The sequence below is a fragment of the Podarcis erhardii genome (assembly GCF_964252035.2).
Source record: "Podarcis erhardii genome assembly, chromosome: 3".
Lineage (NCBI taxonomy): Eukaryota > Metazoa > Chordata > Lepidosauria > Squamata > Lacertidae > Podarcis > Podarcis erhardii.
Genome location: NC_138507.1, coordinates 50,006,104 through 50,026,291, shown reverse-complemented (window position 1 = coordinate 50,026,291; position 20,188 = coordinate 50,006,104). Strand labels below are relative to the sequence as shown.

Genomic DNA, 20,188 nt, shown 5'->3' with positions numbered 1-20,188 from the left:
TATTAGCTATCCATTCTGAGAAAAAAGAAACACAAATCAATTAACCAGTTGGATAAATAATATAATTAATATGCATAATTATACCCCCCCCCCCATGATAGGGGTTGGTATGGAGGTGCCTTTATCACACTTGCTATTTATGTGCTTGCTTTCTCATTGTAGTCTGGAAGTACATTTTACCAGAATCACAACTCAGCACGATTGTGATTTCATATTTTCACCTCAAGCAGCATGAAACAAAAAATAATCAAAGGCCTATCTAAGCATAGGTGTCCACAGGAGGAGGGCAAGTGGCACAGTCTCTCCTCCACAGTTGCGCCATAATCCCCAGATCCCAGCATTAAAAAGAAGACTAAAACCCAAGGTATGATGCAAGCTTCGCCAGCATTATTCCCATTATCTTTTTGTGTGTGACAAATTAGGTGAGTAAAATACTGAATTCCAGATGCAACATTAACTAGCAACTGAGTGCACCAGCCATCTCTAAATAATGTATTTCCCCTCTTTCTCTCTACCATTGTATTTGTAAGTATAAAGCAAATGTAATTGAATGATATATTGAAACTCTTAATGCAGCGATAGAGGGTGGACATTTAAAAAGAAATGCTCATTTGGACCTGAGAGGGAAATAAAAATCCATGCCAGATTGAACCCTCAAATCCCGTAAGTAAAGAATCATTCCAAATGATACATAATGATGACAATGACTCTCTCATAGTCAGGTTTGTGATTTCATTCTGCATTGGCTATTCTTAATGCGAGAAAGCAGAAGTTTTGTTTAAAATAACTCTCCTACTTTTGTTTTGTGAGTAGGAACCAAACTCTGGCTGACCCATGGAATGAATCATCGTTTACTTAAGACACAAGCACGACACACAAAAAATCCCCCCCCCCCTTCAGAGTCTTGGGAACAGCATTGATGGTTAGTGGGGGAAAGCTACCAGCAGTTATCAGGTAAACTGTAATAGAAAATATATAATTGCCTTTTTAAGACATAATAACAAAACTGTGGGATTCTACCCTCAGAGAGCCTGGAACTAGTATGTGGGAGCATCTAGAAAGCATTAAATCATGGATGACCTTTTCTATAGGCAAATGAGGCTTATTCAGTTGAATGAATGCCCTAAAACTCCATTTTATATGGCCTTGTGGACCAAGCACAGGAGATGTTGTGGAACAAAAGATCAGCAATGCAGTTTTATAGTCCTGCTAATGGAAGCACAATATTCTCTTATGGCACAATCCTAACCATGTTTATTCAGAAGCAAGTCTGACTGAATTCCAACCTATAACACCTTGCCTGTGGGATTTACACTGCCTGCCAATCTGCTACTGAGCCAAGTTCAAGGTTCTGGTGCCCTATACAACTTGGGATCAGGTTACCTGAGACACCACATTATCACTTGTATTCCTAGTAGGTCACCATGTTTATTCACCTATTTACACCTTCAGTCTGCATGGAGGGAATCCAGACCTTGCAGCATACACATTTCCAGAGGCAGCAGTGCAAAAGATGGATCCCAGCCTTTCTCCCCTTCTTCTTCCCAGAAAAATCCTTTCCCTGTCCCCTCAAACACCCCCCATCACCTTGGTAACAGCTCACTCCCCAGGCTAAAAGATTCCTCTCCTCAATGGCCCATCAACACCTTTTGGCATGTTAGGTTTGCTCTTCACTAAGCCAGCCAGGCTGGTACCAGCCCAGGAATTCCTTTGCATCTTGCATTCATTCTCCTTTCATATCACAAATAGCCAAAACTCTAGAATTATTAATTTCCACAGTTTACTCTAAATCTATAACAATTTCTTCAGCCCACCTCTGCTTCAAGGTGATGCAGGCCTCTTTTTATCGCTTTTGCTACCTCTCTGGAAAAGTATACAAAACTGTATTGAGGTAAGAATGTGCTGGAGTTCTGGGTAATTTTACCTCAGGAGTAAAGATGAAGAAGAAATTTGATTTGGATTTAATGAAAACTTACCTAATCATCATTCACAAACAAATACATGAAACAAAGCACAACTCCCCTTTTAAATTCACACTTCTCCAAATTTTGATATGCAATTCTCCAACCAAAGTGTATGAAATAGTGTATATATTTATGGAAAGTGCTCATAAAAATGCATATATTCATGAAAATAGTGTACAAAAATGCATCCCATTAGGGAAAACCTCTCATAAAAATGTGCACATTAGTCAAAACTACATACAAAAAAATTTTTACTGGGTGAAATTTGCTCTAAGATGCTGATGAATCTTCAGGAGGATTTTTTAAATCAATTAATAATAATAATTGCAAATTGCTGCAGAACTGTGGAGAACTGTATTTCAGATTGGAAAAATGGGAAAGTGAGAGAAATCAAAACTGAGAAATTTGTCTATTCCTGCTCAGGAGACATAATGCACAATTGGGGAGAGGCAGGAGGCAGCTGTAGGAGCCTCAATGACCGATCAAATGAGCCTACTGTTGCAACACAGTTACAAACAAATCCTAAATGTGTATATGCAGTGGAAGAAGGGCATGTCTAGGGGGAAAAGGAAACATAGCCATGCTTGCAAGTAAGTCCTTGTTGTGGTTTTCTATATCCCCTCCTGTTGTTGTTTTTTTAAAACACAGCTTTCCAATGGAATTCTCCGCTACTAATTTCGTATATGCACAGTAGTAGCCACCAATGGTTCCTTTGCTCTCCCAAGCTATAAGAAAAGCAATGGCCTCGATCCAAGTTCTGGTGGTTTTCTTCTGGAGGGATTTGGTCAAAAGGCTACACGAGTACATGTGGATTTGCAAAACCTGTTTTCCCTCAGCACATGGCGATCTGAAGCAACGCACAACATACAGCAGAGCAAGTAAAAGTAAACTATGAATGGAGGGGGGGGGAGTAAAACCTTCAGGTGCTTAAAGAGTTCTGCCGGTTGATGAAAAAGTGTTTTCCTTCTATGATCTCTGCCCTCTGGTTTCCTATTAACTCAGTGACAGGTTTCATCAACAAGACTTAGACGAATGAGCTTCATCTGCTAGTTTCTCCCCTTGCTATACTGTAACATGCTTGCCTCAAGGATGAAGCACTGACAAGACTGCCATTCTGGAAGATTTGTTTTAAAAGGGGTGAATCCAAAGGTCTATATGAGAAAAGGCCCTGGGCATTGTGTTACTATCATTTTAAAAAAAACAACAACAACACTGGCCACCTTGTTATTGTTGTCGTAGATAAGCATCTTCCACTGCCTTTCTGATTTCTTTTCCAAGAGACACAAGAAGCCAGCTGAGAATGGAACAAAGGAGAATATAGGGGAAAGAACTGAATGTCAGGCAAGAATAGTTTGGATAGGGCCAAAAGTGGAAAAGGAAGTCTAATTCTGTCCTACTCCAGGGGGGAAAGAAAGGGTTTTGAGCAATGTAAACAAATCAGGAAATCCTGGCACTTACTCCAGTTCCGATTTGGCCGAACACACCAGCCCTTTCCCTGTGTGTGAGCTGCTGTTTGTGAATGAAATCCAGATTAAGTTATTCATTGAGTCTTGCCAGTCCCACCATTTCCAGGTTTCCTTTTGCCGATGGCATAGCTTAAATCTTAAAATAATAATAAAAAAACATATGCATGTTATTAACTCTCCATATTCAAATGGAAATACAATGCTATCGTAAATCTCTCTTTCTTTCTCTCTCTCTCTCTCTCTTTTCCCCTAACGTAAATTCCTTTCTCCAGCATGAAGCTGCAGGAAAGCCATTGTATCTGAGTAATCTAAACTTGAAAGGGATTTTTTTTGTTTTTTGTTAAACTAGTTATGATAGGGGAAGCATGTTTTTCACTGAGTCCAAAGATTAAAGTTGGTCGTAAAAGGAGGCGGAGGGGATGGAGGAAGATTATTGGTTGCTCAACTAATGATTAGATACAGAACTTCATGGACAAATTAAGGAGCATTTAAAAAAAAAATCTCTGCAGATAAGTGAAACCAGTCCAAATAATATCAAATAAAAGATGCATTGTTTATCATTTATTTTAATCATCCCCAACCCCACTCTGCCCCAGTTAGCCTAATTAGACAATAAACTCCAATCGAGGCATCAACAGCAGACAAATAGACTTGAATGTTTCAGGCTGCAAACAAAGCATACATTTAAAGCAGATTCCTCTCCTCCCAAAAATTATAGGGACTGTAAAGGATACTTTAAATGTGCATTGAGTGTGCTTTAAATGCATGGCTTGGGTCTGCCCTACACACCATATATTTAAAGCACCCCCTGCTTCGCAAAGAATATTGGGAACTGTATTAATCTATTCTATACAGATTGATGGTGCGACCACACTTTCAGTACTGAGTACAGGTCAAAAAGCAGAGCTGGAAAAGAGATAGAAAAGGGCAGCCTGTGGGGCTTTTTTCATTTTGTAAAAAGGCAGAACGCAGGGCGGACATGATGGAGGTTAATGGAATGGTGTGCAGGTGTGGAGAAATTCGCTTCCACGGGACGTGGTGGTGGTCACCAGCTTTGATGGCTATAAAACAGGATTAAATGAACTATCGGAGGATAAGGCTGTCAACGGTTACAGGCTGTGGTATGACGTCCAGGATCAGAGGCAGCCTGCCTGTGAGCACCCCTTGCTAGGAAGAACAGCAGGAGAACAGCCATTGGGCTGGGGTCCTGCTTGCGGGGCTTCCCAGAAGCACCTGGGTGGCTACTGTGGGAAATAGACTGCTGGCCAGGACAGAGGGATCTTCTTAGGCTATTGGACGCCACTCTCTTAGCCAGCACATTCTCTTACCTCTTTGACTCCTGCTGAGTTAGGAGTTGTACCGCAGTGTACTGTATATAAGATTGAAGTCTTTAATTGAAGCCTTGAGCTCTCCAAAGCAAGTGGCTAATATCTGGGGAGGTAGTTACCCACCTCTGCCAAAAGCTCCCCTTTGCAAGAACCTATATTTTCAATAGAGTTTGTTTCCGTGTGAGGTGTTTACTTATATGACATTTGCCAAACCTGCCTTAGATACATCTCTTTTACCCGGTCAAGGCAGAGCTGGAGTCGGTATTGAGCCATGTTCTCCAGAGCTCCAAAAGAAGAGGAAGCAGGTGCATAATCTCCTGAGCATCTGGTTTGGATGATTACAATGCTCCCAACACCTGCACATTGTAGTCCGGCCAACTCTTGTGTCCCATTGTATTTTATCGGACTCTCTGCCTGGAGCAATAATAATAAAAAGACATTGTGTATCTGATTTACCAGAGGAACTCAGGAATGCAGGGAATGGTAACCAAATTGGAACAAAGCTGGCATGTGACGAAAACAGAACCTAAGTGTGCTCATATTTTATCCAGTGGAAGTCAGTCACCTGCTGTTCCTAAAAATAATGAACAATACCATTAAAAAAAACCCAAATACACATTTTCCTGTTATTACTGTGAGAAGGAACGCTTCCCTGGGCTATATTTCAAAAAAACACAAAGTCTCCAATTGAAAGTCTTAGCCTTGGCACTTGTACATTTTTAAAAATGGAGTATTTTGTGGGGATAGCTAGACCTTGTCAGATAAATCTTTGTAAAAAACTTTGATGGGTCTGGCTAAATCTCTCGATTTAGTCATATCTTGCCTGCAATGTACTATTCACAACTGGACTGCTGAGTTTGGATTTTGTTAACCATAACATTGAAAAATGCCACTTATATTTCTTTTTGTGTAAATATTATTTTGAAAACCACTTGCACAATATGGTGAAGCTTCTCTCTTTACAGTATTAGAATGACTGGATACATTTCAATGGGTGAAGTTCAATGGGTGAATTTTGCCTTACACAGAAGCTCTTTAAAAGAAGCCATTTAAGAAGCCCCATTCCTTATTTTGTTTAGGGCAGGAATAAGAAATTTGTGGCATGCCTTACCTTGTTGCACTACACCTCCCACTATCCCTGGCCATTAATCACACTGGCTGGGGCTGATGGGAGTTGTAGTCCAACAACATCCAGAGGCACAGGTTTCCCATCCCTGATTTTGACTATAATTCCCTGCATTTAAATAATTTGTGCCTTGGTTTCCCTTGCTCTAAAGCAAGGACAGTTATATTAACACTTCTCCTAAACAATATGAGTTCTTCGTTTACACCTAAGTACCTTCAGTCTGTAAGCTTTGCAGACAGGCGAATTTATTTCTGAGATGGTATAGTGAATCATTTGACAGAACAACAGTGCACTGCTACGGAGTTGAGAAAGACAATTCCTTTCAGCCTGTATCAGAGTTGCCAGCGATTTTGCTGACTTTCAAAACCATCTGGTTCTGAAACTAGCTGTGTTTTCTTCCCTTTGGATGGAGCTCCTACTAGTGTTACAATTATAGAACTACCGGTACAGTCCTAGGGAAATAGGACTGAATTAATAAAATAGGTTTAGACTTTGGGTTACCCTTTAACTAAGCAACGCGTTAGACAGGAAAATGAAACAAAGAAAAACAAATTTCATCTATTTTTCTTGTTATGCAGCTTTTAGTCCATCCTGTCAAGTGGAAGGTACATTTATATGAAATCGAAGTGCAAAATGAACTACTTGCTGCTAAAAATGGAACTGAGATTTAGGAAAATAATTTAGGCTGTAAACCACAACTAATAGTGCAATCCTAACTATGTCTACTCAGAACCAAGTCCTATTGAATCCTCCTAATCGGTTTCATTAATTTCAGTGAGATTAAGACTGCAATCCTATACACATTTACCTGGGAGAAAATCCCATTGAATTATGTGTGTTTGTGTGTCACCATTCAACCATATTCCTAGGGTAGCTTTTTGTTGTTGTTTTTAATGCTCAGGATTGCAGTGCCTTTATGGACTGACCCAGACCACCTGCAATGCAGGAATCTCAACTGAAGCATCCATGACAGAAGGCCAAACAACCTCTGCTTAAAAACCTCAAATGAAGAAGAGTCCACAACCTCCCAAAGGAGTCTGTTCTACAGTCAAACAGCTCTTACTTTCAGAAAATTCTTCCTGATCTTTAGTCAGAATCTCCTTTCTTGTAACTTGAAGCCATTGGTTCAATACCTGCAAGGGAAACTTTTTATTTCTAATATAGAGGTACCTCGGGTTACAGACGCTTCAGGTTACAGACTCCGCTAACCCAGAAATAGTACTTCGGGTTAAGAACTTTGCTTCAGGATGAGAACAAAAATTGCGTGGCAGCGGCACGGCGGCAGCAGGAGGCCCCATTAGCTAAAGTGGTGCTTCAGGTTAAGAACAGTTTCAGGTTAAGAACGGACCTCCGGAATGAATTAAGTTCTTAACCCAAGGTACCACTGTACTGCTCTTTTGAGTGAATGCATTTCTGTGGAAAAAACAAAACAGTTTAAATTGTAAAAATAGAAATACAGTGGTACCTCGGGTTACATACGCTTCAGGTTACATACGCTTCAGGTTACAGACTCTGCTAACCCAGAAATAGTACCTCAGGTTAAGAACTTTGCTTCAGGATGAGAACAGAAATTGTGCTCCGACGGCACAGCAGTTTAAGAATAGTTTTAGGTTAAGAACGGACCTCCGGAACAAATTAAGTACTTAACCCGAGGTACCACTGTATTGCACATCATGTGAAGACCTTTGCGTAAGTGACTTACAAGCCAAATATACAAATGATGACGTTCCCAGGAGGTGTCTCATCCAGGTGCTGACCAGACCTGCTCAGCTTCACCAAGGTACTGGTTTCATGCACCTTCGGCTAATACCCTAGAACCAGAGCCTAAGTTCACAAAAAAATAAATAAATGTAAATAGTTTTTAAAAAACAACACACAAGGTAAAAGCCATAGTGTTACAAAAGCAGTATAAAGCAGACAGTAGCATTAAATTTGCACAGAAAAACAAATGTCTTTGCCTGGCACCATATGACAATTAAGTAGGTGCTAGGTAAAGCTCAATTTTCTATAGCTGGTGTGCCACCACTGAGAAGGCCCTGTCTTTGGTAGCTTTGCCTCACTTCATATTGGCAGACATACCTTCTGGAGGCCCTCCACTGAAGATCTTTATGATAAGTAGGTACAGTGGAACCTCAGTTGCTGAACGCTTCAGAAGCCGAACAATTTGTAATCTGAATGCCGACAACCCAGAGGTGAATTCTTCCATTTTAGAACACGCCTCGGAAGTTGAACGGCTTCTGAGGTGCATTTTTCCATTTTTTAAAAGGAATTTGCCAACCGGTAATTGCGCCTCAGTTGTTGAACATCTCAGAAGTTGAATGGTCTTCTGGAATGGATTACGTTCAACAACCGAGGTTCCACTGTATGGAAGAACTTACAGACCTGTACAGGAAGCAACAGCTAATGTTTGCTGAACTGGGGCCCTTGACTTAAATAGGATTTACAGCAATCATATATATGTCTTACTCAGAAGTGAGGTCCACTGAGTTCAACATGGCTTATTCCAGGCAAGTGGGTAAAGTATTACAGCCGTAGCCATGTGCAGGATTATAGCCCTTATTAATATGGTACGTAAGATTAAACTGAATGCATTTCATCACTGCGATGAGTAAATCACTGGCACCACTTTCTTAACGATTACTAATGTGTTGACTGAGAGACGTGACAACATAAGAAGATCTGGAAAATCTGTCTGTAGTTATGCAGAAAATTGAGCCATTAACTGCTCAGCTTGAGCACATAAATGGACACCTGCTAGACAGCATAGAGAACTGGAGTTTGTTAAAGAAACAGTCCCCACCGCCTCTCCTTTGGCCCACAACTCTTCGTGGGACTTCACAATTTACTACATCTTAAAGATAAATTCCATACTTTAAAATGCACAGCTACTCTTTAAAGTGAAGATGATGGTGCAACACAGAAAACTGGAGCAGGCATAAGCATACCCAAAAGGGGGGGCAGGACATGAGAGGATACAGAACATTTTGCAACTGCCAAAAAAAACCTGGTATGTGCTAATGGCATGCTCCAACTTCCAATGCAAGCAAAAATGTACAAGCTCCGGTATGCAAAATCACAGATAATTGTGGACACCTATACACCTGGCATTTCAGCACCTGCACCATCCTATGTATACACAATTGATTAGGAAAGCCAGGCCCTTTTGGGATTCTTACTCCTGTCAAAGAGAATGAGCAACTTCAAGGCTGCTTTATAGTAACCCTCCTGGCTTGTAATACAAAACTTGATAATTTAAAGGTTGTACTGATAAGGTGAATGCAAAAATCATTTTCTAATATGATATGTTCATCTGTCCACCCGAGGCCTATTTCCTGCCCGAGGCCTATTGTAATGCAGCCTGAAGACAAGACACTGTCTATATAACAAAATGTTCACATGGTCAAAATATAGCAGAGAGTTAAATGGGTTTAAGACCATTCATATCTATAAGGCAAGTACCTCCCTAAAATGAATGGCACTAGAACCCAAGGTTCCCTGTGACAGAGCTGGCATCCTTTCTGTCCTGCAATCTACAGGTGATTGTAAAGGATATTGGCAATGGGCCAAGGACTCTTTGTACATGCTCCGTAGCACTCTCTTCCTTAGTGTCTCAGATGAAATTCTGTGTTGGCCCACAGCTTACAGTTTTCATCTAGGCTGCTGGAGTTTTGCAAAATGACTGCATTGCTTTTAAACCAAAAGCCTACGGATTTCAGCAAAAATCACATAGAATGGTAGTTCTTATGTCTCGACTGGCTAACTAGCTCACTTTGAGTGCAACACGCTTACACTGCTGAGGCTCAGCTCACCGAAATGTGACCTCCCAACTTTTCTGTTGTTCTGATCAGTTTAAAAAAAGAAAAGAATTGCGGAGCTTTCCTAAACAATGTTCTTGGAATCTTTGCTACATGGCTCAGAGTCAACTAACTGGATTGAAAAGGAGCCAAACGAACTGCAGTGCCAAATCCTTTTCAGTCTTTTATTTGTTCTTTATTTAAAACATTTATATCCTGCCTTTCCATCGACTGAGGAAAGGCAAAATGTACAACAGCTAAATATACAACTGTAATAATGTTAAGCACACGAATGAGGGAGCAAATGCCATTGGACTTACTTCCAAAGTAGTGAAATGAATGGAATTGTGCTGTCAGTAATTCAGGAAGCCAACCTTAATAATCCAACACTGCAATCCTATATATGTATTCTCAGAGGTAAGTGCCACTGAGCTGCAAGGAGCTTACAGTACTGCCAGCTAAATGTGCATTGAATTGCAGCCTGATAGAAACTTGGGTCCTGCTAGATCAATACAAATACGTGAGATTTCACTGTTAGGGCTCTGGTGGAATTTTAAATTGGAAGTCTTTTGTGCTGTCATTCATCAGTCACCGTTTAAGGAAGGAAGTGATCCATATTAATAAATATGTAAAAGGTTCTTGTGAATAATATTCCAGTTAAAACATGACTAACAATTACAAAGTAAAATATATATACTTACATATATGTGTATATATTTGAAATGTGCATTTATGAAATCTGATAGTGGAGATCTGAGGGGTATTATTATTACTAGGGACCATTCTTAAGAAATACAAACTTGGATGGAGGCCAAAACCTTTTCAACACCTCATAACAGGGTTCTTTGGAAATGTAATTTTTCCAGTGCTCATTGGCTAGACTGATGGATGCAGTTAAATCAGTCAGGGCATGTTTGATGTATGCCTAATAGCCAAGTGCATAGAGTGTCAGTAAACACTTTAACTGTGATGATCCAGGATCCTTTGCACAATACTTGGATTGTCTTAGAACATGCAAAATACCTCCTTATTATTCCATTTGACTCTTTAACCAGCATTGTCACTAAACGATCATAGCTGGCAGCAACAAAATAAACAATAAAATAAAAAAAGCAATAAAATACTTCCATATTATCTCAATTTTTTTCCATGTATCTATAGCTATCTGTCTATCTGTGTGCCTCTTAACAGCATAATCTTAGGTCTCCTCAGAAGTAAGTCCCATTGACACCCAAGTGTGTATTAGTAGATAGTTTCACAATTGCTTCTAGACTGATTATTGAAACAAGAGGAAAGCAAAATCCAGTACTGTATTATTACATAACTTACTGTTCTTTGCATTTTAAAATAGGAAGAAAACTATGTCGAAATCATGGTTCCTTGATTTGCAATTGTATATTCACTTACATGACATTGCACTTTTGTTCTGATCATCCTCTTTCAAAGTTTGTAGCTTTTAATGGGTGAAAGTGGCAAAGGAACTGACAGGAAATCTGTATGGGATAACCACCTAGGCCTAAATGGATTTATTTAGGTTGTTTATTAATTTTTACATTTCTGTCTCACCTTTACTCCAAGAATTCAGGATGGTATATGTGGGTTTTCCCTTTTCATATTCACAACAACCCTATGAGCCAGGTTACACTGAGAGATAGTGACTGACTGACTCAGTCACCCAGTGAGCTTTATGGCTGAGGAGGGAATTGGACCCTTGTCTCCCAGGTCCTAGTCCAACTATTCCATATGGGCTGTGATAAACTAGCAGTAAGAAATCCATAAGCATGGAGTACCATTGTAGTCATCTAGAAGTAAGTTATTTTTCACCGATAACTCACTACCAGCTTTCTGCTTATGGTGGTAGTTTTCAAAGTGTGTTCCAAGTATATCACTAATGGAAGTAATGTAGGGTTGCCATATTTCAAAAAGTGGAAATCCAAACAGAAAGGTTTTTTGTGTTTGGTTTTTTTTGCCAAAATCTAAAAAAATATGAAGTTTTTGAGCTATTTTTAAGGAAAACTGCTGATGGGGGTGCCATTTGTCTGGATTTTCCCATAAAGTTCAGCAATTTCCTCCCAGACACTGCCTCCAATGGCTGATTTCCAGCTATGTCCGGGAAATTCTGGACATATGGCAACCCTAAGTTATGCCTTTCCCCCAAAAGATACCTTGTCCATCACTGTGGGTTTTTCTGTCCAGTACAGAGCCATTTGTGGTTTACACATTCTGTGTCCCACTGTCTGTTTTGCATACAGAATGATCTGGGTTCATCTTCAGTTTAAAGAATCAGAGAGAAGGTTTTATTGAATACCTTTGCCTATGATGAGACCCTGAGGAGCTGCTGCCTTGCAGAGTCTAGTCGAGGATGATAAGTAGGGTGGCCTGATAAAGTACATCTTCCTTTGTTTCCCCTGATGCACTCTAATTCCTTCCATACCCTCCTGAATCGAAAACCCTTTTCAGGCCATAGTAGGGTCACAGCTCTGGCATAAAGCATGTGCTTTGTGTGTAAAAAGTTGCAGATTCAATGCCCGTCAAGGTCTGCAAGAGACCCCTATCTGAAACACCACAGAGCTGATATCAAGCAGTGAAGACCAGGGACTAAGAATCTGTGGCCTTCCAGATGTTGCTGGACAACTACATCATCATCCTATTATCCATGATCACTAGCTATGCTGACCAAGGGTGATAGGAGTGGTAGTCTGACAACATTTTTAGGGCCACAGCTTCCCCATTCCTGATGGAGACAGTACTGAACTGGGTGGACCAGTGGCCTGACTCAGGAATATAAGAAGTCTCCTTGTACCCTATTCCAGTTCCAGCTTAGACATACTTGTGGTTTGTCCAAACCATAGTTTGCCAAATTTGGACATCATGACAAAGTGTGGGTTGCTCAAACCAGAAAGGAAGGAAGGAATCAGAACATGGAGGGTAAAGGCAGAAGAGACAGCAAATAAGTACAGAGCCCTTTCATGGCAGCCACACCTCAGACACTCTGGAAAGCATTCGTTCACATTGAAAATCACCTTCTGTTGTCTTGAATTTAAAAATGAAAATGTCTAGTAATCGGCATAGGAGCTTTCACATTGGAAATTCAGTAAGAGGAATGAAAATTCAGTACTTCTTTCAAGGAAAGATTCCTGTGTGAAGCTGCTGTGGAAATTGATTTGGTACCATGACAATGGGCTGAAGAGAGTCCTGGAAGTGCCTATCTCACTACAGTAGGTAATTGTCCCTCATTTTGGGTGGGTGTGATTTAAAACCACAGCAAAAAGTACAACATCTACCCTCAGAAGGCCCTGCCAAAACAACCAGTCAGGGGCCATCTTTGTGTACCAGCAAAACGAAAGCAGAGAGGGAACCAGGCTAGCCTCCCATGGAAGGGAGTTCCACAACCTAGGAGCAGCCACCAGGAAGGCCCTCTCTCAAGTCCTTATTCAATATGCTTGTGAAGGTGGTGGAACCAGGAGAAAGGCTTCCCCCAGAAGATCTCAGCATCCTGGCAATCATATAGGGAGATAAAGCATGGACCTAAGCTCTTTGGCACGAAAATGCATTCACTCAAAAGAGCAGTATTAAAAATAAAAAGTTTCCCTTGCAGGTACAGGAAACGGGGAGGAAAAGGGAAGAAGTGACAGGCAGCCTTTCATTTGAACAAATCCTTACCCAGTTTGGAGCAAGGCATTGCTTATTTTTATTTTTGGACTGCTCTTTTGTGCAAGCATGGTAGATCACAAAAGGTGTATGTGCACATATAAGCAAATATCCATGGACCTCAGGTTTCCTGGTTTGGAGCAACACACACACACACACACACACACACACACACACACACACACCAACACACACACTGTTTTGTGCAAATCTGGCAGATTGAGAAACTTGTATTTATTTTAAAAAATAAAAATTAAAGGTGTGTGCTTATAGGTAAACAGATACTAGTGTGCATGCCCACAATGACCTCAGGCAAGGCCAGCCCACCCATGAAGTGACATGAAGTAGCTGCCCCAGGCAACAGAAGTCCTCGAGTACCCTTGCAATACCCTCATGGGCACCTCCTGCCACGCCCCCACCTCTGCCAGAGAAGCGGTTCCAGGATAGGTGCTGATTTGCTGGACCTATCTTTGCGAGATCTCATCAAAGTCTTGCAAGAGGTCAAGGAGAGCAAAAGATTTTATGAGATCTTGCAAGCTCTTTCAGGGAATCGGCGCCAAAGCCAGCACTGCTTCTCTACAAGTGGCCGAGGAGACACAGCTGGTGGTACAACTGCAGTGCCACTGGCAGGTGGCACAGTGGTGGTGAGTGTCCCACTGGTGGTGGTGGTGTGGTGGTGTGGCAGAGCAGGGTGGCACTTCCTGTTTTGCCTCAGGTGGCAAAATGCGACGTACCACCCCCGACCTCAGGATTCCAGAACTAACAGCTGTCAGTTCTGAGGGAAGGCAGGCAAGGACCCACAGCCCAGGTGGGACTGGCTAGCTTGGGGAGGAGGTGTGCGATTCCTAAGCTGGAGTAGGCTCAGGACAGGTGAGGGCCACATGCCTCATCAACCCCAGAAGCTATAACAGGAAAGCCAGTGTCCTGGCCATGCCAGCAGGTGACCATCAGCTCTGCCAGTTCCACCCCAGCACTTCTGAGCACATGAGCTAGAGGCCTAGTTTGCTAATGTCTTTTGTTTACTATGGGCTGAAGTGAGAGACAGTGGTGCTTCTAAAATGGATGTTGGGAGGAAGATGCCGTTTGAGCAAGCTTTGTTTTTGCAAGCCTAGCGATGCACAGCTATCTTCTACCGCTTCCCTTATGAAAGAGGCACGAACCAGCTCATGCTCCTGAACATCAGGCCCAAAGCAGCACAAGCTGTTTGTCAAGGACCGAAACAAGACGTGGGTCTAACGGTTTGGCCTAATTTCAAACCCACTTGAATGGCACAGATGTGAAAGTTTGACTCAAAACTTGAAGAGCTTCTTAAAGAAAAAAAGTTCACATTCTTCTTCAGTGAGATTGTAGGGTTTGAGGAATGCACAAAACCAAAAAATAAAAAATAAAATGAGGCAGAGAATAATTTATTTAGACAGTTGGTTAAAAGTAAAAAGAAAGGGGCAGGAAATAACTAATGAAACACACACAATCAAACTCGGTCCAGTCCTACAACTGAAACTGGATTTTAAGGTCAGGTGCACCTTTTCTCCTTTTTCTTCCCTCTCGTGCATGGATTTCCTTATATGTGTAACCTTAGAAAAACTACAGTTCCCAGTATTCTTTGGGGAAACCCACATGCTTTAGATGTGCATTGAATGTGCTTTAAATGGATGGTGTAGATCAGAATGACAACATTCTGGACCACACCAAAACTCCATCTGTTCCAGCATGCTGTCTTAAGGATCCGATACCCATATGCATCTGGGAAGCTTTCAGGCCAAACATATTGAGATGGGAGCCATCATCTTAATCTGATGTCTGTCTCCAGCATCTGGTAATCAGGATCGCCTTGCATTTAAGCAATCTGTTTACGAGCTGGTTATGTGTTTTAATTATTTTAGAAGACACGTTTTCACACATAACCCATGAGAACGCTTCCCTGTCTTTAGACTGTACTGAGAGACGAGGCCCCAAACACATAATTAATTCCAATGGAATGTTAACAAGCGAGCATTGACACATGAGCAATAACAGCTGCTTGGAGGATACCTGTACTTTCTGACAATCTACCTAAATTAACCTCCCCAAGATTTAATTAAGCTAGATTTTAATTAGGCACTTCCTTGTGCTGCAATGCAGGGCACTTTCTATTTTATTTTAAAAACAAAAGGGGGGGAACTTGTTAGCACAGCAGTTTTGCTCAATCTGGTATGGCTAATTAAAATGTTTAGACAGCTTTAAAAATGCCTCAGCAGAAGCTTTACTGATGACATGTTTGTGACCTTGTGGAATGAAAAACAACCAGCAACACAGAAGGATTCTTCCTTCATATAATCAGGAAACATCTCCTTTACTTAGATTGTACTTCGCTAGCAAGTGCTTTCTTACCAGAATATTTGGGGAACAATGCATTACCTCAGGAAGCTTTGTGTCTTCTTATAAAGATGCATCATGTTTGGTGGCATTGCACACCATACATTTAAAGCACTATTATGCCACATAAACAATCAGGGCTTCCCTCCAACCCCCCCCTCAAAGAATCATGGGAATGGTAGCTTGTTAAGAGTGTTGAGGGTTTTTAGGATATCCCGTGAACCTTATAATAGTATAATAGTGCTCAGAATGTATGGTTTGAATGTGATTGAAATATTTCTTTCTGTGCATTTACATTACTTTGTACTACTAGTATATCAGGGTTTTATGCCACATAACTGTGTTTATTGTAATTGTTTCAAATTTTCATACTGACAGAGTCCTGGATTTGTCACTGCAATCACCAAGCCTGCGAGAAACATGAGCTATGCTCATAGCTAGTTCCAAAGTTATGGTTTCCCAGCTGTGGAATCATTCCCACAAATCATTCTTGTATCTGGAGACCCATGATAGGCAACTTGCCAGTCTGTAATATGTGCAGTTCCCATCCTCTGTCCCCCATCCAAATGTGCTCTGAAGAAAATAATAATCCAAAAATATGGAGGGAAAGCTAATTATGGTGTGGGTGGTTTTTTGTTTTTTTTTACAGTTTATACAGTTTAATTGTGTCTCTAGGCATGGGAATCACATGTAAGAGTTATTTGAGGTTAACAGGATACAGCATTAGTTCTCTCCTTCATTCAACACCTTAGCAAATGCCAAGTGTTTCTTTCTCAAACATAAAAGAATTTGTGATCTGGTGTGACCAGTGTGACATAGCTACTGTATGCAACATAGGAAGAAATGCAAGATAGGGCTGGAGGAGGTATTGAAAATCCGTATTAACACTAAAGGACCAGAGTGTGCCAAAACAAACAAGCCTTGCCTAAAAGGAGGGTGTGGGTGTGCATGCGTGTGTGTGGGTATGCATGCGTGTGTGTGTGTGCGCGCGCATGCACGCGCGCTCATAGGCACACAAAGGCTGGAAGTAGGGAGGTTTTTAATGGTGCAATTCCATAAATGTCTACTTAGAAGGGACTTTCTCTCAGTTAAGTAGCTATAGGATTGCAATGCTGGGCTCCTTCAGGTGAGCTATTCATGCAGCATCCACCTTGATCTGCATGTCCAAAGCTCACATGGTGGTGAGACTGTGCCTGGTCTTTAATGAACATTTAGTTCGATTTGTTTAGAGCGTAGTCATATGGCAATGAACATTCATCCTGACTTGCTTGTGGGATGTTTACATGTCTTCCCATTAATTGTTCATTTGTCACAGTTTTCAAGGCATCTTCCTGTCACTTCCTAAACCTCCAAAAGTCTTTTTTAAAAGTGGACTTGTTGTGCACTTATTATTTTTTATAAGGTAGTACTTTAATCTATTTCAAATGCACAAACCTATAGTTCCAGTATGCACCTGACTCCCTCCTGCAAACTCCTGCAAACCTGGAGACACCCTCAGTGCTGCAGCAAGACAATCGGGCGGCTGGGGCGGCATGCGTCCAGGGGCGGGGCCAGGATGCTCTGCAGGGCCTCCAGAGTCTGCCTGCTTCCTCCCTCTCAGCATCCCTACAGCTGAGGAGAAGGCAGCGGGCAGACCATTTGGGGCAGCATGGAGCCTGCAAGCGCCCAAGCCATCGTGTCACTCCCAGGAGAGACGCGTGGCTCAGGCGCACAGCTGTCAAAGTTTCCCTTTTTTTAAGGGAAATTCCCTTATTCCGAATAGGATTCCTCACAAGAAAAGGGAAAGGTTGACAGCTATGCTCAGGTGAGTGCCACCTGGCATTTTGTCACCCCCCCTCAGTGGGGACACCTGGGGTGGACCACCCCTACCGCACCCCCTTGCTACGCCTCTGTGTACCCTGAATAGAGGTGAAGGTGGCATGATGGCACCATTGTTGGACATGGTGCCTGCACTCTTTTGAGATTGATAGTGACAGTTCCAAAAATGCACAAGAAAATGAGGAGAAAAGAATGAGTGTAAACAGATCGTTAAAATGAAACTGTATGGAGCACACACTGTGGACTGTATGAAACACACACTGTGGACTGTGCAAATTTCATGGGAGGGGAGAGGGCGATTGACTCAGTCCAAACCATTTTCATCATACTGTACTAGAAGGACGACAAGAATTATGCCCTGATGAAACAAGAAATGGACCATACCACTAGGCATTTCAGTAAAGGTAAAGGGACCCCTGAACATTAGGTCCAGTCGTGACCGACTCTGGGGTTGCAGCGCTCATCTTGCTTTATTGGCCGAGGGAGCCAGTGTACAGCTTCAGGGTAATGTGGCCAGCAGGACTAAGCCACTTCTGGTGAACCAGAGCAATGCACGGAAACGCTGCTTACCTTCCCCCCAGAGCGGTACCTATTTATCTACTTGCACTTTGACGTGCTTTCAAACTGCTAGGTTAGTAGGAGCAGGGACCGAGCAACGGGAGCTCACCCCGTCACGGGGATTTGAACCGCCGACCTTCTGATCAGCAAGTCCTAGGCTCTGTGGTTTAACCCACAGCGCCACCTGCTCCCTTAGGCATTACTGAGTGCAGGTTTTATTCTGTGTTCCTGAAATGTAATAGTGATAGTTCCGAGCAAGACTTCTTGCTCATTTTGGAACTATCAGACACATAGGTGTGTGCATAGCCAGGTTGGAGTGTGCAAGCTGAAGAGCTATTTCTGTACCTCTTAACAAGGAGCAAAACTAAACGTACCTTAGAGACACTTGTGTAAAATGTAACTGCTTACTTAAGAGCTGTTCATTTAGCACTGATAGTGTCCTGAGTGGTTTGCAAGTCAATTAAGTACAGATGAAGCAAAGATAAATGCTTCCTGTTGAGAAATGTCACAGCATTCTTTCTGCTTCACTTCCTTAGGGCATGGCATATAAACAGCCTCAATCAGATGACAGGCTGCAGTGGAACTTCTGGGGCCATGTGACAGCTTTGCCTTTGCACCATCAAAATAGTAAACAATATTTTTGGCAGAAATCACTGGCTAGCAGGTTAAGGAAGTTGGGCCACATATTTGTTTTAGGTGCCCAGGAACATTCACATTAGTGGGCAGGTTGATGAGTGGACAGACTCCCCTTGCATTATGCCTTAAAAGCACAGACCGACCTAAACAGTGGCACACAGGCTGATGCAATTTAACACTAAAGCACTACCAGTTTTTCTTTTTTATAAGATTAAAATGCTGGACGAGGCGTAGTCAGGGCCTCTGCTCTTGCTTACCAATACAGATGGCAGCAAAAATCTGCCGCTAAGTGATAAATAACCCATCACTCCTACAGTTTGGGAAGATAACTGAGGTGTGAGGACCTTAAAATGTTTATATTTAATCCATTGCTTACAATATCAGGAGCCTCTGGTGGAATAAATGATGGAAATGCAGCTAGTCTGACAAGTTACAATTACAAAGAAGTGTTTGGGGTGACAGTTGCTTTACTTTCCTTCTTGGAAAAATTCTGCACATCCGAATTTGCCTCTGCCCATAAATGGTGTATTAGCTGTATGGCCAACTGGCACGGTAAAAGGGCATTGTCCTTATAGCCAACCGTGAATACAGGAGCTTGCAGTAAAAAAACGGTAAAGGAGCCCTGGACGGTTAAATCCAGTCAAAGGCGACTATGTTGTTGCAGCGCTCATCTCACTTTCAGGCCAATGGAGCCAGCATTTGTCCACAGACAGCTTTCCAGGTCATGCGGCCAGCATGACTAAACCGCTTCTGGTGCAATGGAACACAATGATAGAAACCAGAGTGCACAGAAACACCTTTTACCTTCCTGCCGGAGCAGTACCTATTTATCTACTTGCACTGGCGTGCTTTTGAACTGCTAGGTTGGCAGGAGCTGGGACAGAGCAATGGGAGCTTACACTATCTCTGGGATTCAAACCGCCGACCTTCTGATCGGCAAGCCCAAGAGGCTCAGTGGTTTAGACCACGGTGCTACCCGCATCCCTGTAAGAGCTTGCAGTATGCAGATTAAGACCGTCGGACCAGAATTTCAAGCAGGAGCCTTGGCAGTCTGACTTGGAGGTACATGGGGTTGAACCTGGAATCTTCACATATGTACTAGTAGCAATGAACTTCAGGTCTTCTCTTCCCCTTAGACGTTTCCAAAAGAAAGATGCAAGCAAATCTGCTCCTGCTGAATCAAATTCACACCAATGAGTTTTCCCAGATTATTTAAAACCACCACCACTAAAACTAACAATTAAAATTGATCTCATTATAATTATTTTATTCATTCATTTTTTTAAAAAATCACTGTTTAGCAACTTGTTGCCATGTTAGAGCCAAGGACAAGCTGCAACAAGGTAGATATTTTGATTCCATTTGCTGATAACAGTTTCTAAACTGCCTATAATTAAATATGCTTTCTTTTTAAAAAACACATACACAAAACTTTCAACCTTGGCTCATACTATGGGCATGTGCATACATTTAGGTATATTTGGGATATTTT

The 20,188-nt window shown here is 41.8% G+C and overlaps 1 long non-coding RNA gene across 1 annotated transcript in view; it reads right to left on the bottom strand.

Moving 5' to 3' along the window:
* LOC309339521 overlaps positions 1–7,454 on the bottom strand; it is a 315,853-nt gene extending 308,399 nt beyond the window's left edge. Inside the window, exon 1 of the long non-coding RNA XR_014155439.1 lies at positions 7,342–7,454. This is a non-coding gene — a long non-coding RNA (uncharacterized lncRNA). The remainder of the gene's footprint in view (positions 1–7,341) is intronic.
* Positions 7,455–20,188: the final 12,734 nt, after the last annotated feature.